Here is a 23,776-nt window from a genome sequence, read left to right on the forward strand (position 1 = left end):
TACTCCCCACAGGAAACCAGGCTGTAGTTCCTCCCTCTTTAGAAGCAAATGTGTATTAAATGCTTGTAGCACGCTTTATATTTATATAGTATAATTTTGTATATCATGAGGTTTTATAAGAACCTCATGATATAGGTACTGTTGTCCCATTTTTTATATATTGGGGAAAACTAAGGAACAGATGAAACAATGTGGAGCTATGAAGTCATATAGTCAGTATGTGATGGGAAACTGGGATTCAAACTCAAGCCTGCTGAGCTGACTCCTCATCACTGCACACAGTGGCTCAGAGGACCATTATGGTGAACAGGAATCTGCATTAGCAGCTGCTGTTAGAGCAGGTTTTTAGGAATATTGCTAGTTGCCTAGTCAAAGAGTATGATAATATTCTCATTCCAGTCTCATGCAGAAAATAAACTAAAATATGTCAAGTTATTTTGTTTGGGGTAAAATAACTTTTTTATTTCATGACAATTAGTTAAGTTAGGTATTCTGTTTACTTTGAATGCTGAGTGAAATACATTCTTAAATATTTAAGGAAATAAAAGATGATCTTAAAACTCTTATTATGGGTGAAAATTATTTCTTAAATTGATGCTGTCTTTCCTAGAGAAACAATGTGGTTTGAATAAACAACATTTTAATTCATTTTTAAGATTAGGAATCTTTCTCTTGTTATGACAATAAAATGCTCTAACAGAATTGGAATGTGAAAAATTTTGAATGCCATGTCATGTAAATAGTCTCTAATAATTTTGAGAAGAGTTTAAGAAAAAAATCAGCTTTCCAGTTTTAATTAACATATCAATGACGACTTATCTCTTTAACTTGGTTTTAAGTATTCTATTCTGGTGATCCAGAAAATCACAAATGGCAGATAAATAGCACATGTCCCATCGTCTCCATCTGGCACTCATATGAGACATTACTAATCAATCACATCTCTTTCCCATTGAAACTGAATTTTATCTCAGAAACTTTTCAAGACAGGGCTTTCACCAGCCACTCGTAGTTGACTAGAGTTAGTAAAGGTATTTACTATATTCCATCTCTGACTTATTTTCCACCTCTGACTTAAGCAATTATCTCTACCATAGCAAAAAAGGAAATATTGGTTGATCACTTACTATGTTTTATATTCTGTGGTAAACAATGGAAATAGAATAATTTAAAAGTTAAGATACTTTTTAAATTCATGGAAGGCTGTCATAAGAAACAATCCCTTAATTCAGTGACTTCACCAAATAAGTTTGTCACTTATGCAAAGTGCATTGCAGATGTCACTGGTTGGGTGACCCCATGGGGCAAGGCCTCCAAGGAGTGATAGAGGAACTCTGGATCCTTCAAACAGTGGCTCTTCCATTTTCAAGGTTGCTGGGGAAAACCATAGCACATTTAACCATGTCAGCCTGGAAGTGACACAAATCACTTTTACTTATATCCACTGACCAGAAAAAGTCACACCACCTGAACTAAATGCAAAGAAACTATGAAATGTAGCCACTGACTGGACTCCCTCTTCCTAAATGAAACTGTGGAAGGAAGGATAGCCTGAATATTTTAATAGGCAACTAGTCATCTCTGAAAGAAATAGGCATAGTCCTTTATTTATCAGATTCACCATCTAATAAAATCTTTATTTCCAAAGTATGCTCTTTCTCAAGATTTTCATCTCCAGCAGCATGTGCCCTTTACAATCTATGGTCATCTCTATGTTTATATAATATTCATATTATATGTATATTCTTTATACAGATATTCATCTATTCACACCAACATATACATACACACACACTGCCTAAATTTGAAACTGTCCCTCATTCTCAAATTAACACAAATTATGCACTTCTCTTTTCCATTATTGGCATTCTTATTTTTTACAGCTTTACTAATATAGAGCTATTTTTTATTTCTTCACAAGCTCTTAACCAGGTCTATCCAATCTTTAAATAAAAATTAATATTATTTTCAGCTGTGATTTTTACATACTTTTTCTCAATTCTCCTGCATCTACTTCAATTTGAAATTATCATGGCCTTTTCTAAAGTGGATTTCTCATTTCCAACTAACTGACATCTTTTTTATTACTGGCACATTTAGCTCCCCATGACTAAGTCTAACGTATCTTATACTAAAAACATTATTTATTTAATTAATGCTAACATTTTATCTTGTGAAAACATGCAGCAGTATGATGCATTTCATGTATTTTTACTTAGCTTAACACTGGCTTTATGGGAGTAGTGCTCCAGCTTTTTGTGGTCTGTTTTTTTTTATATGAACACATCACTCTTTATTTCCTCTGTGGGAATTTTGAGGGCTGAAGCAAAGGATTCTTCACCCAAAGGTCACATTCTTTATCAAAACCTCCCAAGCTCTTTACAATTAATGCTGGAATAACTGCATATCCACATACAAAAGAATGAATTTGGACCATTATCTTATACCATACAGAAAAATGAACTCAACCTGAAGGAAAGACTTGAAGATAAGACCTGAAACTCTAAAACCACTAGAAGAAAATTTAGAGGAAAGCTCCATAACATTAGTCTAGGCAAAATTTCTTGGATATGACACCAAAAGTGCAGGCAACAAAAGCAAATATAGACAAATGGGACTACATTAAACAAAAATAAAACATTTAACAGAGTAAAAAGGAAACCTATACAACGGAGAAAATATATACAAACCATACATCCAAAAAGGGGTTAATACAAAAAATCTACAAGGAACTCATACAACTCAATAGCAAATAAAACCAAATAACACAGATAAAAAAATGTGTGAAGGGCTTGAACAGACATTTTTCCAAAGAAGACTTACAAATGACTGTCAGGGACAAGAAAAAATGCTCAACATCAGTAATGATCAGGAAATGCAAACCAAAACTATAACAAAATATCATCTCACACCTGTTCAGATGGCTGCTATCAAAAAATCCCAAAGACATAACATGTATTCAAAAGACAATTTAGAACCCTTGTACACTATTGATAGGAGTATAAAGTAATGTAGCCACTAGTAAAACAGTATGGAGTGTCCTTAGAAAATTAAATATAGAAATATGACATGATCTAGCAATCCCACTTCTGTGTACTTATCCAAAAGAACTGAAATTAGAATCTTGAAGACATATTTGCACTCTATTAGTTGCATTTACAGTAGTCAAAGTATGGAAACAATCTAAATGTCCACTGACAGATGAATAGATACAGAAACTGTGATGTGTACATATTATTCAACCTTAAAAAAGAAACAAATCCTGCCGTTATCTGACAACATGGATCAACCCTGAGGACGTTATGTTAAGGGAAATAAGCCAGATACAGAAGGACAAATACTCCATGATTCCACTTATACGAGGTAATGGTCAAAGTCATAAAAACAGAGAGTAGAATAATGGTTTCCCGGCCTGAATGGGAGGAGAAATGGGGAGTTGCTATTCAACAGGTATAAAATTTCAGTTAGGCAAGATGAACTTTTAGAGATCTATTGTTCAACATTGTGTCTATAGTTCACAGTATGCACCATACACTTCTATTTGTTGAGGATATATGTCATATTATGTAGTCTTATAATTTTAAAACAAAAGCCTCCCAGGGAGGGAAGAATTACTCAATACCTTCATTGTCTAATATGATAAATGTGAGCCACATGCATTGGAGTAAACAAAATACATTATTAAAATTAATTTTATGTCTTTTTAAATGTACCTACTACAAAACTCAAAGTTACATGATATTTACATTATATATCTGTTGCACCACACAACACTGGAGGAGATCTTTTGAAAGTATGAGTGAGTACACTTAATCTTATAGGCTTTGGGTTAAATAAGGGTCATGTGGAATTAAATTTGCTGTTATTTGGCTTGTAGTCAGCTAAAGGAATGTATTCTATTTTCTCTATTTTTTGTTGTTGTTCCTGATGAGTTTAATAATGAAAACAAACTTGTATATACGCTGAGAGAGTAGTTAATTTGGCTAGAAAAATTATTTTTTAAAGAATGATAAATTGATGCATTTGGTATCATAGAATGAATGCTTTCTTCAAAATACAAGCATTGACATTCAATGTGACCTTTAGTATCTTGCATGCTTTGTTTAGTAGCTTGTTTCACTCTAGTATCCTCTGCGTGTTCTATGTCTCTCTTACTCGGATGATGTTATCTTAACATCTGTTATCCTCTAGAGTTACATAAACTATGGAGTCAGATATTTTAATTTTATCAGATGTTAGGATATCTCTTCAGAATAGAACATATATTTAACATCCTGTCTACTTTAATGGATTTAATTGACTGATTGATTTGTATTCAAAAGTCTTTCACACTCTCCAAAAATTTATTTTATATTATAATGAGCAATTATCAAGTGCATTTTAGTGAGACTGGAAATGTCAAGTCAGTATCTGTTCAAGTCTTTGAGAGTCTATATTAAAACTCTTGGCATTGAGATAGATAGGATAATGATGAGAACAGGGAAATCTACCATTGGTGACAACGGTAACTTAATTACCTTAGTTTCCAATTTCATAAGGATAAGAGGAATGCATGAAAATTTGATAATGGGAATTTTAAAGAAGACTTTGTTTATTTCCTGATGTAAGCCTCACCAGAAAATCACTCCACTAATCATTAAAGTAAAGTGTAAGATTTTTTAAGCTGGTTACTTCAGAATATGAATATAGCATAAGAATCTGCTTCTTCAAAGACCAAACAGCATCATCTTAAACTACTGGAGTATTTATGAAAACTCAGTAGTGGCTGGTAACTATTTCTATGGTGGTGGACACATTTAACTTTAAAGTAGCCATTTGCCTATGGGGATGTTACCCTTTGAAAACATTTTCCTTGCAGTGCAGAATTTCTAATTATCCATTTAACCTTGGAAGACCGCGTATCTGCAGTGATTTCCCAAACTTGCTCCATTTTCCTCTTGATTTCTTGTGTATAATAAGGTGAAGCATGTTTCAATAATTAAGAGTTTTAGTTAAAAAAAAGGCTGAAGTGAATATATCATGGAGACATTGCATAGGAGCAATGCTGAAGTTGCTGACTTTAGTTTTCCTTTTTATTCCCCAGTTTGTTTGTTGAGTTGTTTTATTCTTTATTAGATTTATCCATGTCAAGATGTTATCTCAGAAGTGTCTGGCTAGCAAGAAGAAATTATCTGCTACCCACATCAGCTAGCTTGGCCTCTATGTGGGTAAGTTGGAAACACGGGTAATCTCACACTGGATCCTTGGAAAGCACCTGTAGACCACAGGACACTCCCATGCTGGGAACTGTTGTATAAGGTGATACCCCTAGAGCAGCACCTTCATGTTTGAGCTAGTGGCAGTATTACTGTCAATCAAAGCCTGTCAGAAGGAGGTCAAGATGACCAATGGGCCCATTTCTGAATGCAGAGAAAGCTACAAATACAGGCTTTTGATATTGCCTGTAAAAGAGATTACTTCCTTGTCAAAATTACTAATGTGTTAACTATAAGTTTAAATATATCACAATTTTTGGAAACCTGTTTTATTATGGCATTGAAACAAAATATTACAAGACCCTCAACAACTGGAAGTGTTCTGGACTTCTCCATGTGTTTATGAGGCCCTGCTATTCACCAGTGAAAGAGTGGCTGAGAGCCTCCGCTGAGCAAAAGCTTCTGAGACTATGATGTGGTCTCAGATCCTGGGTCCCCTACTGTCTGACTGTGGTCATCTGTCAGGTTCAGTTTCCTCACCTGAAGTGCAGTTAACTACACTTTCAAAAATGTTCTGAGAGAAAATTGAGATAATGTGTATTAGCTTACTGGGAAGTATTAGGTACAAAATAACTATAAGCTAATAATATCACTAACAGATATGATTTATTAGTAAATCTACTTATAGAGCATGTCTCTGTGTACAAAAATTGAGATAATGTGTATTAGCTTACTGGGAAATATTAGGTACAAAATAGCCATAAGCTAATAATATCACTAACAGATATGATTTCTTAGTAAATCTACTTATAGAGCACATCTCTGTGTACAAAACTTGCTTCCTTAGGTTCTTCCTACAAGTGTTATGTTTTCTGTGGCATTTTCAAGAAGAAATTATATTTTATAATTTTAATTTTATTTTAATTTTATGCATACATAGCAGTTGTACACATTATAGGGTACATGTATGATGTTTCCATAAGCATACCATGTGTAATGATCAAATCTGGGCAATTGGAATATTTCATAACCTGAAATTATGTCTTTGTACTGGAAACATTACATATTTTATCTTCTAACTATGTTAAAATACACAACAAACTATTGTTAACTATAGTTTCCCTATTGTGCTACTGAACATTAGATTTTATTTCTCCTATCTAACTGTATTTTTGAACCTATTAACCAACCTGTTTTCGCTCTCCACTTGCCACTACCCTTCCCAGCCTCTGTCAACCACCGTTCTATTAACTATCTCCAGGAGATTATTTTTTTTAGCTTCCACATATGCTTGAGAAAATGCAATAGCTGTCTTTCTGTGGCTGGCTTATTTCATTTAACCTAACGTCCTACAGTTTAATGAATGTTGCTGTGAATTATAATATTTCAGTCTCTTTTTATGGCTGAATGATACTCCATTGTGTATATATACCACATTTTCTTTATTCATTCATCCACTGATGGGCACATAAGTTGATTCCATATCTTGACTATTGTAAATGAAGCTTCAATAAACATGAGAGTGCAGATGTCTCTTCAATATATTGATTTCCTTTTTTTGAATATGTACCCAGCAGTGAGATTGCTAGCTCATATGGTAGTTCTACTTTTAGTTTTTTGAAAAACCTCCATATGAATTTTCACAGTGACTGACTGCACTAATTTATATAATCTCCAACAGTGTACAAGTGTTCCCCTCTCTCAGCATCTTCACTTGCATTTATCATCTTTTTGCCTTTTTGATAATAGTCATTTTAACTCAGGTGACATAATAGCTCATTGTGGTTTTGATTTGCATTCCTGTGGTGACTAGTGATGTTGAGCATTTTTTCATATACCTGGTGGTCATTTACATGTCTTCGTTTGAAAAATGTCCATTTAGCACTTTTGCTCATTTTAAAATCAGATTATTTGTTTGTTTGTTATTGAGTTGTTTGGTTATTAATCCCCTTTCAGATATTTTTGCAAGTATCTTCACCTCGTCTGTGGGTTGTCTCTTCACTTATTGTTTCCTTTGCTGTACACAAACTTTTTAGCTTGATGAAATCCCATTTGTCAACTTTTACTTTGGTTGCCTGTGCTTTTGAGGTCTTACACAAAAAAAGTTTGCCCAAATCAATGTTCTGGAGCATTTATTCAGTGTTTTCTTCTAGTAGTTTCATAGTTTCCTTTCTTAGATTTGAGTCTTTAATCCATGTTGATTTGATTTTTGTAATATGGTGAGACATAGGGGTCTAGTTTGATTCTTCTACATATGGATATCCAGTTTTTCCAGCTTATTTACTGAAGAGACTGCCTTTTCCCCATTGTATGTTTCTGGTGACTTGGTGGAAAATTAGTTGGCTGTAAATGTCCAATTGCTCTGGGTAGGACATTCAGTACTATGTTGAATAAAAGTAGTGAAAGTGGGCATACTTGTCTTGTTCCATTCAGTATAGGTTTGTCATATAGAGCCTTTATTGTTTTGAGGTATATTTCTTCTACACCCACTTTGAGAGTTTTTACCATGAAGTGTGTTGAATTTTATCAAATGCTCTTTCTAGAATTTATTGAATGTTCATACGGTTTTTGTACTTGATTCTATTAATGTGATTCATTACAGTTCTTGATTTCTGTATATTGAGCCATCCTTGGATCCTTGAGATGAATCCCACCTGATCATGATGAATGATCTTTTTAATAGGTTATTGACTTCAGTTTGCTGAGGATTTGCTTCAGTTCGTTGAGGATTTTTGCATCAATGTTCATCAGTGATATTGGCCTATAGTTTTATTTGTCTAGTTTTGATATTAGGGTAATGGTGGTCTTGTAGAATTAGTTTGGAAATTTTCCTCCATCCGTATTTTTTTTCTTGGCATAGTTTGAGTAGAATTAGTATTATTTGAGGATCTACTTTCTGCCACTTTTGTCTAATAGTGCACCACCGTGGAGCTAGAAGCATTAATGTTTCACATCAGTACAGTTACTACATCCAGGATACTCTAGTCTTTGTGCACTGAAGCTTCACTAGCAACTGCAACCAATTTTTAAATAATTTTTTATTATGATAAATATATATATAACATAGAATTTACTATAGTAATCATTTAACTGTACTGTTTAGTGGTATTAAATTCATTTATAATGTTGTGCAGCCACCATCACCACCATCCATCTCCATAACTCTTTCTATCTTATAAAACTGAATCAGTATACCCATTGAACATTAACTTTCCATTTTTCCAAACTTTGTCCCCTGGAAACAACTTTCACTTTCTCTGTGATTTTCTTTATGATTTTTACTACTGTAAGTACCTCACATAAGTGAATCATACAGTATTTGCCTCTTTGTGACTTGCTTATTTCACATAACATGATGTTCTCAAAGCTTATCCATGGTGTAGCATGTATCAGAATTTCTTCCCCCTTTTAAGGCTGAATAATATCCCATTTTATAGGTACATTACATTTTGCTTATACATTCATCCATTAATGGACACTTGGGTTGCTTTCATATTGTAGCTATTGTGAATAATACTGCTGTGATATTATTCATAGCAATATTATTTATATATACTCTCTAAGATACATACAGATATATAATGGTGTGTGTGTGTGTGTGTGTGTGTGTGTATGTGTGTGCGCATATGAGTATGTATTTGAGACCCTGCTTTCAATATTTTGGATATATACCCAGAAGTAGAATTGCTGGATTGTATGATAATATCATTTTTAATGTTTTGATGAACCACAATACTGTTTTCCACAGTGGCTGTACCATTTGCCTTCTCACCAGTAGTGCATAAGGGTTCTAATTTATTCGTATTCTCATGCCTCCATTTTTCACACATTCTTAAAGGAAATCAAAATAAGAACTTTGCATTTAAGAGTAGACATTTTCCTGAAGTAAGAGGGTAGATGTTAAAATTTACTTTAATTGAGAATATGAGAACAGGGCTATTAATGGCTTATGAAAATCAACCCAGAAGATTAAAGTACAATGCAGTAACGTTGTATGTTCCACTCTTTGTGGTATGAGTAGTATGTATGAAGATGGTGGTGTCTGCATAAAGGGAGCTGTTTTTAGAAACAACCAGCTTGGAAAGCATCATGGAGATGGAAATTCACATGGATGTTCAATCATTAGTAAGCTTCTTTTAGACCCTGAAAAAGCAGGGAAGTCTTATAGGCATAGGGTCCAAAATAAGTACAGATGGGATGAATCTAGTTTGCCAAGAAATGGCAAAGCATTTGGACTTAGGAGAAAGTGTGTTAGAAAGAGAGGGAGAGAAAGCACTTATAGCATTTTACAAATATGTTTATGGTTTTGTGTTTTGTATTAATATTTTTCCTTTTATTAGGTAACCGATTTTTGTCACATCCAAAGACAGTCTGAATCAAATATTGATGTCTTGCTGGATTTCTTAAATTCTAGTCATTAGTCAAGCCTCATTCTTTTAAAGTAGATGTTCTAAAATTACAAAAACTAAATTATCTGAATGTATTTAACAAAGAACACTCATTTAACAAAGATCCTAACAAAGACCCAAGATGTACATCATGGTTCCTTCACTTATGTTTCTACTTTTTTGGTTAAATATAGCTTGTTTTTACCATCAACATATATAGCAATTTTTTTTTCTGTTAGCCATTTGTTTTTATTTGTCCAAAGTTCTGGTTGAACCAATTTGTGCTAATTTGACTAAGGTATATGACCAATAGTAAACCAATATTATATTTGAAATCATAAATGTGGAAATGTGAATGATGTGGAAATTCATGTAAAAGCTTTTTTGATGAATAGAATTAAACTACAACAAAATGAACCAAATAATATCTTTGTGTTTGTTCTTGCCCAAGGCTTGTATCTGAAAAGCATTATTGCTATAGCAATTGATTTTCTTGTATTCTAAAATAGCAAAGGATTTTAAAATGTTTTAGGTAACCTGAAAAAAAGATGTTTTATTTTCTGCTAAGCCTTGTTACCAATCGATGGTAACAAGAACTGTAAAAGTTCCTTAGAGAATGCTTAATTATCTTTTAAGATGGTCTAAGAAGAACTGAAAAGAAGCTTATAAAAAAAAGCTTTTCTAACAACTGTTTTCACCCAATTAAACTATAACTGATTTGTAATTAGCCCATGTCATAAGTCTTTAGGTTTTGTAGGAAATAAGGGAGAATCGTTTTTAGCAAAATAAATAAAATACACAATAGGAAATTAATGGAGAACCAAACAGTTGACTACATGGATTTATCCTCAAAATGTTTCTAATTTGATCATTCCTTTTTATAATCTCTCAATTTGCTTCTCCTTGAAAAATAGAAAAAAATCACTCAAAATAATCCATAAAAATGCACAAAAAGGTCTCTGATGTTATGAAAATACTAAAGGAAAATAGAATCATTATGATGATTNTATAATCTCTCAATTTGCTTCTCCTTGAAAAATAGAAAAAAATCACTCAAAATAATCCATAAAATGCACAAAAGGTCTCTGATGTTATGAAAATACTAAAGGAAAATAGAATCATTATGATGATTCTTCACAAGTCTGAAATCATCAGAGACTAAAGAATCCCTGCAGAAGTGATTTTATTTGATTTCCCAGCTGAGTACTGCCTTTCCAGTGGAGGGAAATCTTCTCCTAAGAACTCTTTTATCATTTGGAGGAACTTCAAGAAATGAGGATGCATCTCTCTGAGCCAAAATTTTTTGTTTAAAACTTGAGAATAATTTTAATGAATGACTTCTGCATTAGCAGAGAGGACTGTAGAATGGTTTAGGTTTGTGACTCAGAACACCCTCTGTGATATTGATGTCGCTTAAGGGTTTATACATCAAACTAATCTGTAACAAAAATTATACATTAGCATGATATTTGATGTCTGTCGCAATATTGCACATTATTTCGTGCTGTCTTTGCTCTTTTCTGAGCCTGTGTCAGGGAAATCACTATCTAAAGTGTAATGCGCTATCGAAGAGGTGCATCCCAGTCTAAACCCCTTAGCATGGATCATGGAAATTAAATTTTGAATATGGATTTCATATTTGCTTCAAACATTTACTTATTTCTCAACCTGAACATGCAGTAATGAGTCGAAGAACAGGAGACTATTTTTCCCTTGGTATCGGACACTTCATTGAGAAGATCATTATGCATTTCACACTACCTTATTCCTATTGATCCCAAAGCAGAGCTTTTGTATTTCATCAGTACTCAGTAGTATTCACCACACCGAAGCTCTCTGTCTCCACCTGCCATTTGGTATGTCTAAACCAGGGAAGTGAATCTGTGTCATTCCAAGGCACATGAGAGCCACACTTGAAGTAGTTTGTTGTCCTTCAACCCCAAAAGGGATAATCTTCAAGTAATTACTTTGGCAAAGCATTTTATGTTTGTAAATGTTTAATAAATGTCCTGACCCTTTTAAAAGAATTTAAATATTTTGCCACTTTTTGATTCAAATAAAACTGTAATAATTTCAGTTCAATGCAACTGAAAATATAGTGTCACTAAAGGCTATTTCCTGCTAAATTCCAAATCACAGGTTTGCGAGCCATCTCTGGGCAGAAGCATCAATTCTTACTAAGTTTATTACCTCAGGTTATTGTCAATATTGTAGGAAGTGGGGAACAAGAATGATCAGCTCATAGAATTTGGTTAAGAAAGGGAAAAAACAAAAGCAATACAAATGACAAGTAGTTACAGATGTTAGTAAAATAAAAATACAATCTCAAGTATCAGTTTCTTAAATTAATAGGAAAAAATGCAAGCAAAGTTACAGCAATTATTATTGTGCCAGGTATGGGATCTGGGTAACTTTATTTGCATTTTATGGTGATTTCTTAAGCCTCATGTCCACTGAGACACTTTTACAAAGCGGTATTAGAAACAGAAATTTAGATGTCTATTACACTATCAGATGGTGGGGATTTTTCCCTAAGCAAGTTCTACATCTAGATTGTTATAGGTTGGTGCAAAAGTAATTGCGGTTTTTGCCATTGCTTTTAACAGCAAAACTGCAATTAATTTGCACCAACCTAATAATTTAAATTTTATTTGACATTAAATTTAGTTTTGTAAATTAATTGGATCAAGAGGATTTGAAAACTTCCCTGGCATCAATATCTATAGCTACCCCTTTCTGTGGATTTTAGAACTAAATCCATAGCTAAGGGATCTGAAAATCAGGCAAGGGCATGTAATCGATATCTTAACATCTTGTCAGCCTTTTGTTCCTTTGATTTTCAGCCTTCAATCCTTCCATTCACTATATCGTTATTAAGCATTCACTAAGAGTAGGAGTCAGCTGAGTCCTGGGCACACAGATATGAACATGGCAGATAAACCATTTGTCCTCATGCAGCTTGTAGTCTGTGTGAGCCTGATGCTGAGCATGCCAAGGAGAAAACGACAAGATCCGGGGAAGGAAGGCACGTAAAATAAATAATTACAGCCTGAGAGAGGTAGTCTGATGGAGACTTGTCTTGTCATTGCAGAGGAAGAGCACCACTATTCTTAAGACTGTCCATGAAGTTGTCCTTCATGGTAGCATTTGAGCTGAGTCACAAATTTGAGCAGAATTTAGACCTTGCTGCCATCACTAAGTGATGAAAGTCTCAACCTCATTTCTCCTTCATTCGACAGTTATGAGGAGCTTAGAGTAATCAGGGAACAATTCCTGGATGCAGTGGCATTGCGGGAGGCAGAAATATGATTGCAAGAGTTTTCAGCCCTGAGAAGGTCCTGCTAGGCAGGAGGATCGTTTTCTTTGAACTCAGGAGGACTGGATTCTGGATGTTATCAGACCAGGGTTTATCTTAAGATAAATCAGGGTGTAAGCAACCCAATAATGTATGGTTTGAGGGAAATTTTAGTAAAAGACTACTTTTTCTCTCCCAAGTCTCTGTCCCTTCGCCTTACACAGGAAATGAAAAAAATTACATCATGATCAAGACATTCCTTCTAATAACGTCTTCAAAATTTACCTAAAGGAGATGTCCCTGTATTAATGCTAGGATTTTCCCAAATGTCTTTTGAAAGGCACACATCCTGGATATGTTTGTGATTTGAAAAAAATGGTTTCATAATAATTAAATCTGGGAAACACTGCAATCTATAGACCTCTCTTGAAAATTAACTGTGCACTTGTGAATTAAGGAATATAGAAATCCTGTGGTTAAAAAATAAGTTAGCTGACCTTTGAACAACTCTCCCCTTGAGTTTTGCAGAACATCTATTATGCTGAAAGAGCTTTGAGGCACATGAATCTTTTTTTTTTTTTTTTTTTTTTTTTTTTTTGAGACGGAGTCTCGCTCTGTCATCCAGGCTGGAGTGCCAGTGGCGCGATCTCCGCTCACTGCAAGTTCTGCTTCCCGAGGTCACGCCATTCTCCTGCCTCAGCCTCAGAGTAGCTGGGATTACAGGCGCCTGCCACCACACCCGGCTATTTTTTGTATTTTTGGTAGAGATGGGGTTTCACCGTGTTAGCCAGGATGGTCTCGATCTCCTGACCTCGTTATCCGCCCGCCTCAGCCTCCCAAAGTGCTGGGATTACAGGCGTGAGCCACCGCGCCCGGCCCGCATCAATCATTTTTAAACAGCAAGATAAGCTCCCTTTCCTGAGCTGGAGGACACTGAGCTCTGACTGGTGGATGGAGGGATGGAGGATGGAGACAGGGAGACACAGAGGAGGACGGGAGAAGAGGGTGGAAATTAAGAGATTTTGGATAAGTGGACAATTTTCTAGTCATCACTGATACCTCTAGTTGACCGAGAGACGACACTTCATGTCCTAAAATGCTTCCCCCTATTTTGCTGTCATTTGTGGCCACATTCAGCTACTGAAAGAGTGAGGACTTTAAAGGGTCTCAGGACTAGACGTTCTGATGGTTCAAGGCACTTCCTCCTGGAGGCTAATAACCAGTTTCTGATTCATAGCAACATCAGATTCTGACACCTGAAGGTTATAGACACAATGAAATCTCTCCAGCATGAGCTTCTGTGTACTGCTACCAAAAGCCACACACTGGCAGAATTACGATGTGGGGCCAGGGGAACTGAATTGCTGGGCAATGGGTCACATTAAAAATGAAAAGATGTAGTCTGCTTAAGTAGATACACGAAGCCAAGAAATAATTTCAGCCCTTTTCAAAATTCAATCCGTTGCCATTTCTTTACAAACAAACGAAAGGGAGTTGTTGCTAAAAAATCACTATGCTAATTTTTAGTGACATTCATGCCTGTGAGCACATATAAGGAGTTCCAAGATAAATTTTGCCTTCTTTAGCTTCCTTAAAATGCTTAGAAATTAATATGTATTGTTAACCAAGATTATGAAGTGATGTATGTTCTTTGGAAATATAAAAAATTAAGATATAAAATACAAAAGTTATTACAAATAACATTTTAATGTATATTATTTTAGTTTTACCCCAAGATATACATCTAAGTATTCATAAGTGTTTTAAACCTCATGTCTACTTCATTATACCTAATCTATTTTGTAGACAAAATCTGTTTTGTAGATTTTCTTCATTAGAAAATGTAAAGACAACATTTCTTTAGCCATTAAATATTCTACACAGTATGCCTTTACATGAGTATACAATTCTTTAACACAATTAATTGTACTCTATTTCATTCCCAATGTTTTCATATTTTGACTTTTAAATCTTTTTGTTTGCCTTTGATATTTTTACTCAAAGTAAATCCCTAAAGGCAAATTGCTGTGTCACAGTATGTGAACAATTTTAAAACTATAACAAGTTGTCAAACAGCTCTCAAATATTATGTATCTTACAGGTCTCTCAGGGGCTAGGTGGAAGAGACAGTATTTCCCTATTCTCATTAATAAATGAAGATTTTAAAGTGCCACAATAGTTCTTTAAAGAAGTCTTCTTCCACTTATATTTTAGCCCAAATGTTACTGGCTGTTTTCTAATTAAAGTAACCAGGTGAAGCCTTTCTTGGTCCTGTGTGGAGTTGAAATCAGGGCTGAGAATTTTACATGAAGCTATTTTTTGAGAAAACTCTAAACTCTACAGACATCTTTTATTTATTTAATAGTGCTTAACATTGCAACTTTGAATGAGACAGAATAAGGCTATCACATTTTTCTTGTCAGTTTAAGTGGTTATAAAACAGCTGTGATCACCAGCTTAATGAATGTAGAAATTTTACATTAACTGTGGATAGATATCCATCTTCGTCTTATTTTTATTAGTTATTAAGCATATAATAAAGTAATATGTAAACACATACAAATTAGAGACCATCTTCTTTTTCAGAAATCCTAGTTTTGCTCACTTAATTAGGAGTTGTTATTTGATGACCATTTTTTTTTTAAAATAATGATCTTACAAATGTCAAATAGCTTTTTATGCAAATTGTACAGAATCAGAAATTCACTTTGTTGTGGAGTCAATGTGATGTCCTAGGTTAAAGAAGAGGTGCATTTTTCATGTTTCTCAAAGGTACTGGACTTTGCACAAACAAAAGTAAGAAATTAAAATCCATACAAAGTGAAAAAATGTAACCGTAATGTGTGAGACACACCACAAAGAGGGTGGCATATTAAAATGAAATAATAATTATTTGTATTTAAGTCGAAAGAAAATGTACCAAAGGCAATGGGAGATTGTTTAGATTCTTCAGGACATTGTCTTCCTAATCACATTGTTTAACTACCTGAGGTTAAAATATAGACGAATGTATTAGTAAGGGGAGATGCAATGATTAAAGATCGGTATTATTAGTTGTGAGATTTTCAAAGACATCCTTATGGACAGAGGTAGAATAGATTTTTTTTTTTTTTTGACACACAGAGGTTAAAAGCATATGAAAAATCCTGAGACTATTAGTGACCTCTAATATCTCAAAGAATAACCACTGAAACAAGAAAATAGGTACAACTAGCTTATCTGAATCTACCTTAAGGAATCATCATAAAATTTCTCCTAAATAGAAACATAAAGCTTTATCACAAATAGTTAGCATAAACTTTAACACGAATAGTTAAATGAAGTAAAACTAAGTTTGCTTTTCCAAATAAATTTCCCACGTTTACAGACAGCACAGTATTTAGATGTCTTATTTACATAATGCCTCCATTTTAGCGGTGGATGGGAATATCCTCAAAGGTTGACTGAAGACTTGTCAGTGCTATTCTGTCATTTCCAGGAATGACTTGTAGATGTTGAGGCATAAGTCCTCCTGTCTTGCCATGCAAGGAAGGGGCTATGAAATTTTAAGTTATAGGTACTACGGAAAGCAGTAAAGACAACATTTTAGAATTCTTCAGGTAATGCTTAGGACCTGTGAACTTAGAAATATATGATGGCAAAAATAATTACCGCAGTGAGCATTTACGTATGAAAACAAATCACTTTAATACCCGAATAGAGAAATTGGGTAAATATGTGATGATCCTTCTTCCCAGTGCAATCAACACAGTTAATTAGATTGAAATTTAAAGAGAATTAGTGATGGCTTGGGAAACTGCTATAAAAGGAGCAGTCAACTATGGAAAAATTAAAAATAATGTTAAAATTTTCTTATGTCTAAAACAGCTGAAAGAAAATATAGCAGAGGTTTAACATTTGATTTGCTGTTCATGAACACTGTGTGTTATTCTTACTTTCCTACATTTTTTTTTTGAGGCGGAGTCTCGCTCTGTCGCCCGGACTGGAGTGCAGTGGCCAGATCTCAGCTCACTGCAAGCTCCGCCTCCCGGGTTTACGCCATTCTCCTGCCTCAGCCTCCCGAGTAGCTGGGACTACAGGCGCCCGCCACCTCGCCCGGCTAGTTTTGTATTTTGGTAGAGACGGGGTTTAACCGTGTTAGCCAGGATGGTCTCGATCTCCTGACCTCATGATCCGCCCGTCTCGGCCTCCCAAAGTGCTGGGATTACAGGCTTACTTTCCTACATTTATGATTTTGCAAATTTTCTCTCATAAACTTATATTAACTATTTCCATAATACAACCCACCCTTATTTTAAATTCTACTGTGGGTCCTGTGAACAATGCACAGAGGGGGCAGCTGTGCAGCTTCCAAGAGAAGGGGCTATGCCTGGCTCCACACTCCTCCTCTGGGCTGCTTTGCTACCCCAGCTGCCCTCTCCTCCCTTCCTATCAGCCCTTTGTGTGTGCTGCTTTCTGTAAGTTTTACACTTTCCTTTGTAAATTTTTCACAGGTAAAGGACCTATCTTTAATTGAAGGAGATAATAAAATCAATCTTTGGTTTCTCTTTGTTTATATTTTGTATGCGAAATTGGTATGCTAAAATCAAATGCCACCTGTATTCACAAATAGGGTGACATTTGTGTTGTGCCTGATTACACTGTGAGCCCACATGCACCCTCTCTGTGGCTCCTGGGTGCACTTGTGAGTGCATCTGTCACCTGGAATCACCTCAGGTTCCCTACCATGTTACCTCTATCCTACCCTGGCTCCCACTTGTAAGGGACGTCAATAAGGCCAGTGTCATGAACAGCCACTATTTTTTTTTTTTCTTTGAGATGGAGTCTCACTCTGTTATCCAGGCTGGAGTGCAGTGGCACAGTCTCAGCTCACTGCAACCTAGAGATGGAGTCTCACTCTGTCATCCAGGCTGGAATGCAGTGGCATAATCTCAGCTCACTGCAACCTACACCTCCTGGGTTCAAGAGATTCTCCTGCCTCAGCCTCTCGAGTAGCTGGGACTACAGGCGTGTGCCACCATGCCCAGCTAATTTTTGTATTTTTTGGTGGAGATGGGGTTTCACCGTCTTGCCCAGGCTGGTCTTGAACTCCTGACCTCAAGTGATCTGTCTGTCTTGGCCTCCCAGAGTATAAGGATTACAGGCGGAGCCACTGCGCCTGGCCAGGAACAGCCACTATTAAAATACCAATGTTCATTCTCAAGAGCTCTGATACTCTCACAGGGGCTGATTGATGCCCAGGTGCAGGAGCAATGCTGGTGTTGGGAAACTGGAAGAAGCCGGTGTGGCTAGACAATAGGAAGCAAGTAGAGCATGACACAGCTTTAGACTGAAGAGTTAGGTGGGGCAAATTAGGCAAGACCTCCTAGATCAAGTTAAAGATGTTAGGCTTTATCCAAGGATCACTAGGTAGCTCTTGAAATATTTTAAGCAGGAAAGAGTGATATGATCTGATGTGAAAAGTAAATGATGATTCTGGATATGGTCCACATTTACACAACTGGTGAGAGATGAACAAGGGTGACAGCCTGAGTCCTCTGGATTAGGAAACAAGAAATCTGTCCACAACTATAGGGGAGACTCCAGTAAGTGCAACTTACAGTTTACAAATTTTAAGAGAGGTGCCACATTTGAAGAGACTGTTAGGACAATTACTTGCAGCTCCAGTTTCTCTGTTTGTATAATTTTGATCCCAGCCAACCCATGCTTTTCTGTCTTAAAAAGACCAAACTTAGCAGCTGTTTGAGCCTGAAAGCAAGTTAAAAATACCAACATCATTTTGGCTAAGGAATAGAGTTCCTTCAAGTGCCTCTGCATTTAAGCATTCATCCTGAGTAAAAAATGTATCCAGCACACAGATTGTTCCCTCTCGTGTTACTTTCTGTGTCAGACTTAGTAATCTCAACACTCCATCCAATCTAATTCTGAATCATTAACATTTGTACTTAGCCACATGGATTCAAATGCTGAATGCTTGGAACATTTGCAGACAGATGTTATCAAAGATGTTCTCCTTTTACAGTTTCCTCAGTTAATTTGCATAGAATAACCATTGCCACTGAACATGAGGTGCAGTCAACAGAGAAGCAATTTTTTTGTTGTTGTTTGCTTGCTGTTGGGTTCTGGGCATGTGCTTGTATTGGGAAAGTGTTGTACTTTACCGCATTCAAATATGTATTGCTTCAATTATGGCTTGTTGCTGTTCTTATAGATTTACTTTAATCAGTTAGGAAGCAGATATTAATATGAGAAGAATGTATTTTCCTTTAGATACTGATTTTAATAGAAAGACATTCAGGATCCACTTTTTCATTGAATTCTGCCTTTCTTTTAGCCAAAATTGGATCCGTTGCTTTTACTAAAATGTGCCTTTTATTTACTCCTTTTTGCAATTCCAAGGTCAGATAGTTTTGAATGAGGAAAGCATCATTACCTCTAATATTGATTTGTCAGGGTCTTCTTATTTACCTTTCATACTGAGCACTAAAAGGACCTAGAAAATAAATTCCAAAGTCCAACCCAAACTAAAGGTGCCCTTCATGTGTGAATTTTATGATTTCTCTGCTCTTGTTCATAAATTAATAACAATCAAAGGATTCTTGTCCAAGCTTCACTGGGGATGAAAAGCTGGTCAAGATTCAGACAAAATTTGTTGCTGAAATGAGAGCATTTTTGTTAGTAGATATGGAAAGAATCAATTTAACCAATATATTAGCAAGTATGTCACTTTTCCTCAGTCTTGGGAAATAAAAGTTCCCTCCTCTTGTCATAGGTCATCATGTCTAACTATGCTCTTCATTAGATCTTTCCCATTTCCTTCATTGCCATTATACGTCCTTCATCTTGAAACTCTTGCTAGTTTCCCTGCAACCTGTGTACATGTTGATTCTTAAGTTTTTGTTACTAAAAAAACCAAACTTCTTGCTCTTCATTAACTCTCTAATGACCATACTCACTCCCCTCCTTTCTTCTTTTTCTTATTCTTTTTTTTTTTTATTTCCTTCAAGAGAAAACTAAGGACTGTGAAATAAAGATGCCAATGAAAAACCTTGGCATGCAATGTTCCAGAAAGATTAATGTAGCCATGGTCTGCCAGAGGCAAGTAGATCAGTTTTCTGGCTATTGCAAGAGTTTATTCAGTGCAGGGTGATGAATGTCTGCACAAAACTGCTGTTCCAAATATCCTAATTTATTTCAACTACTGTGGTTTTTTCAAATTTTATCCTCAAAATCATCCCCAATGCGGAACCTGTGTTGTGCTGCCATGTTATCCGCCTCCATTTTGAAGGCTTCATCTGGTGGTACTTAATCAACATTCACCTTGGTTTGTTGTTTTATTTGTTTGCTATCCTGTTTCTACTTTGTTTTATCTCTTGCTCTTCGTGACATCTATAGTTTTGAATATAAATATTCTCTAGGAACTTTAGGTCTTATTGATTTAAAGTGCTAAGCTTTTTGTTATTTTTTAAGAAGTAGTAGATAATCTTCCTGATTTTAAGTGATGATATACTATTTTTACTACTATAGTTGTGGGATTTTGTTTTATTTTATTTTGGTTTTTGGCATGCTTTCATATCTGATAAGATGAGCTACTTTTCCCAAGTCTTCATTATAGATGTCTTTGAAAAGAATTAAAATCTTTACAATGTTGAATTGTCTATCAGGGAAAAGAGTGTAACTTTATTTCTTCAAGTTTTTGTATCTGTAAGTGGAATTACTAAAGCTTGAAAATCTAAAATATTCTCTATAATGCCTTGTGCATTGTTTATACAACTGTTATTGTAATTCCTAAATGTTTTATCTTATTGTGAGTTTTAACATTATTTTTAATTTTATTTTTTACTTGATTATGCCTGGTATAGGTAAATTATTGCAAGTTAATCTCATATCAAACTTCCCAGAACTACCTTATAATTTTTAAGAATGTGCCTGTTAACTCCATTAGATTTGCCTTGTAGATGAACATATATTGGTAAATAATAATTTTTTTATCTATTCCTATTCTATCCTTATACTTATTATTTTGTTTTCTTATTACATTTTCCAGGATCTTTAGTACTATATACAAAAAAATCAAATCTAATTAAAAACATTGATAAGAAACATCTTCATCTCATTCCCTCCTTTAAAAAATATATACCAAATCACCCCGTTATGTTTGTGTGGGGTTTTGATAAATTCTCTTTATCAAGTTAAGGGATTACTCTTTGCTTTTAAGCTTCCCAGACTTTGAGTATCAAATTGAATTTCATCCCCCTTTTTTTGCATCTGGGAAAATCATATACATTTTCTGTTATTTTGTTAATTTGATGACTTGTATTGATAAATGTTCTGATATTAAATCATTATTGTATTCTCTATTGAACATAATATATTTTGTTAAATTGTTGAGATATAAAAGCTAATTTAATTAATTTGGATTTTTTAATACCTAAGAAATGCCTATACAATTTTCTGTTTTTAATTATCCAGTTTAGCTTATCTGCTCCTTGAAAGTTTGCTAGAATTCTTTATAAAACTATCACAGTCTTGTACTATTTTGCTGGAAAGGAATATATTTAATTCATATTTCAATTTTTAATAGTCATTGTCTATTCATTAGGCTAATATTACTAGTTTTGGATTTCATATTTTTCTAGAAATATATTCTGTTTTAGATTTCTAAATTTGTTTGCATATGGATGCACAAAACACTATTTCATTATTATAGCATTAATACCTGGAGATATTTCTCTTTTAAATCCTATAATTTATTTATTTGGTCTATTACCCGCTCATAGACACTTAAAAATAAGTATTAAGAGAGGTTACCTAACTTTTATTGTTTTCAAATAATCAATTTTGGTTTCCTCATCTTTTGATTTGTTAATGTTTCTTTTGATTTCACTGATTGCTGCCTTTAATTTTTTATTTTCTTTTCATTTTTTGGCTTTGTTACAGTTTTTTAATATTTTTTATAATATCTAACTTGTTTTCACTTCCTCTTGTGGTCTGATAGATCCATTGAAAGCTGTAATCTTTCTATAAATTTCTTGATTGAGCTATGCCCTCAATTGTTGATATATAGGTTAATTGTCACTTAGCTCTAAATTGTTCCTTATTCCCCCATACCATTACCATTTTGACCCAAGTTCATCTGGTCACAAGTGTTTTAGGATAAAAGTATGTCCATTTTTTAACTATTTTCTTCACTGATCTAATTATTTTTCACTTGATCAGTGACCATAATATGTATGATACTGATGTTTTGAAGTTTATTGAGTCTTCCTTTGAGAGTTCATTTAGCATTGACTTTTGTGTATATTCCATGTGTACTTAACATGCCTATTTTTCTTGTCTGATGTAAAATTAGGCATATATCTAATAAGTTTATGAGTCATTCAAAAGTTCTAGAATTTTTCTTATTCTTTTTTCTTTATCAGTTTCTAAGTGTCTCTTTTAAAATCCCAGTCACAATTATTCATTGTGAATAAGACTTTCCCAAGTCTTCATTATAGATGTCTTTGAAAAGAATTAACATCTTTACGATGTTGAATTGTCTATCAGGGAAAAGAGTGTAACTTTATTTCTTCAAGTTTTTGTATCTGTAAGTGGAATTACAGATACAAAATTGTTCATGAATCTATTTTTCCAATAGATGTGATGATTTATGCTTTTTTGTCTTTCAAGTATACATAGACTTACACCTGTTTATGATTATCATGGCCTTTTCACTTATTATCTTTCTTAGTATTATATATTGTCCTTCATTGCTGCTTTCAATTTGCTTGTTGTCCTACATTGTATTTTAACTGGTATTTTATTTATTTTATTTTATTTTTTGAGACAAATTCTTACTCACTCTGCCACCCAGGCTGGAGTACAGTGGCATGATCTCGGCTCACTGCAACATCCACCTTCCAGGTTCAAGCGATTCTCCTGCCTCAGCCTCCGAAGTAGCTGGGACTACAGGCGCGAGCCACCATGCCCGGCTAATTTTATATTTTTAGTTCAAACAGGGTTTCATCATCTTGGCCAGGCTGGTCTTGAACTCCTGGCCTCGAGTGATCCACCCGCCTCGGCCTCTCAAAGTGCTGGGATTTATTGGGGTGTGTGAGCCACCATGCCCAGCCTTGACTGGTATTTTAACTGCCACTACAATTGTCAGTTAGTTATTATTATTTTCTTATTTTATAATTTTTCTCTTCTCCTCTTTCTTTTCGATTTTTTTCAGCATCTTTTTGCCACTAATATATATATATATATCATAGGCAATATTTTAGATCAATTTCTAAAAATTCATTCTTATAGAAATAATTTTTTGTTGTAAACTATGCTCCAAGCAGTCTTGTAAGCACTTTGCCTCTATCATCTCATTTCTTTTATATAAAGGTCTAACAGGAATTACTGTTAGCATTACTTTATATATAAAAAACAGCCAGTGGAATTTTAAATAGCTTACCTAGAGATACACAGATAATGGTTTCAGTACTTGAACCTGAGCCTATACTCTTTACCACTATGATGTGCTGCCTTCCAAAAAATTTATAATGCCTTTTTATTGATACATAATACATGTACATATTTTTGGGATACAAGTGATAATTTGACAAATTTATATAATATATAATATGTGAAGGACAAATCAGGGTAATTGGGATATTCATCACCTTAAAATATTATCTTTTCTTTATGCTAGTAACCTTCAAATCATTATCTTCTAGCTATTTTGAAATGTATAATCGATTAATATTAGCTATAGTCACCATACTGATCTGTTGAATACTAGGTCTTATTTCTTCTTCCTAACTGTATATTTGTACCCACAAATCAACATCTCTTTATCCATCCTCCCTACCTCTTGTAACAACCAATCTACTCTCTATCTCCACTTTTTTTTTTTTTTTTTTTTTTTTTTT

At 34.5% G+C, this 23,776-nt stretch overlaps 1 protein-coding gene and 1 long non-coding RNA gene across 3 annotated transcripts in view; both read left to right on the forward strand.

Moving 5' to 3' along the window:
* The window catches only part of NKAIN3 (sodium/potassium transporting ATPase interacting 3), a 751,259-nt gene that overhangs the window by 161,876 nt on the left and 565,607 nt on the right, over positions 1–23,776 (forward strand). The gene's annotated exons all lie outside the window — the stretch shown is intronic.
* The window catches only part of LOC108543167 (uncharacterized), a 50,924-nt gene that overhangs the window by 16,505 nt on the left and 10,643 nt on the right, over positions 1–23,776 (forward strand). The window contains exon 2 of the long non-coding RNA XR_001889504.1: positions 5,084–5,207. This is a non-coding gene — a long non-coding RNA (uncharacterized LOC108543167). The remainder of the gene's footprint in view (positions 1–5,083; positions 5,208–23,776) is intronic.

This window comes from Rhinopithecus bieti, unplaced genomic scaffold (genome assembly GCF_001698545.2).
Source record: "Rhinopithecus bieti isolate Rb0 unplaced genomic scaffold, ASM169854v2 scaffold_21726, whole genome shotgun sequence".
In the NCBI taxonomy this organism is placed as follows: domain Eukaryota; kingdom Metazoa; phylum Chordata; class Mammalia; order Primates; family Cercopithecidae; genus Rhinopithecus; species Rhinopithecus bieti.